The sequence below is a fragment of the Mesitornis unicolor genome, unplaced genomic scaffold, assembly GCF_000695765.1.
Source record: "Mesitornis unicolor isolate BGI_N332 unplaced genomic scaffold, ASM69576v1 scaffold21216, whole genome shotgun sequence".
Taxonomy (NCBI): Eukaryota; Metazoa; Chordata; class Aves; order Mesitornithiformes; family Mesitornithidae; genus Mesitornis; species Mesitornis unicolor.
Window position 1 is genome coordinate 9,099 of NW_010189252.1, and position 1,065 is coordinate 10,163.

A 1,065-nucleotide genomic window follows, 5' to 3' on the forward strand; every position below is an offset into this window, starting at 1 on the left:
GTTGCGAGGCACAGTCTCACTTGCTGTGGCTCACCTAGGGGAAACCCTCCTCTGCCTGCGGTCCTGGCAGGCTTGGCCCCGTCCTTGTGTCCGCGGCTCATGGACTCTCCGGTGCAGGTCTTTCTCGGGAGCCGGATCGTTTCCCTGGCTTGCTGAGTCAAGAGAAGGGTTTAAGGGCAAGTCAGCACCTGTGGATGTCAGCCTGGAGCCCTGCGTGCAGTTACTTGAGGTTAAAAAGTTGGGTCAAAATCTTAGCACGTTTGCACAAGTCCTCAGCCCTGTAGTGAAGGTGAGGGTTTGGACATAGCAGTTCACAGAATCACAGCATCGTTACGGTTGGAAAAGACCCGTAAGATCATAAAGTCCAACCGTTATCTAACTACTGTGCCCCCTTCTAAACCATGTCCCTGAGCACCATATCTAAATGGCTTTTAAATACATCCCAGGATGGTGATTCCACCACTTCCCTGGGCAGCCTGTGCTAGTCTTTGATAACCCTTTCAGCGTAGAAGTTTTTCCTAATGTCTAACCTAAACCTCCCCTGGCATATCTTGACACCCTCTCCTCTTGTCCTATTGGTTGTAACTTGTGCGAGAAGACCCACACCCACCTCTCTACATCCTCCTTTCAGGTAGTTGTAGAGAGCAATAAGGTCTTCCCTCAGCCTTTTCTTCAGACTTAACAACCCTAAGTCCCTCAGCAGCTCCTCACAAGACTTACCCTTAATATACTTCACCAACTTTGTTGCCGTTCTATGGGCCCTCTCCAGCTCCTCGGTGTCTTTCTTGCACTGTGGTGCCCAAAACAAACTGTACTTGAGTACAAACAGTACTCAAGTACTCAAGGTGCAGCGTATCCAGTGCCGAGTACAGTGGATCAATCACCGCTCTAGTCCTGCTGGCTATACTGTTCCTGATGAAAGCCAGCATGCCATTGGCTTTCTTGGCCACCTGGGCACACTGCTGGCTCATGTTCAGCCTGCAGGACTCAAAGATTTGTGGCAGATCATGCTGATACATTGCTGAATATCTGTTTTGCAAGGCGGGGGGAGTGGGGGTGGGGGGT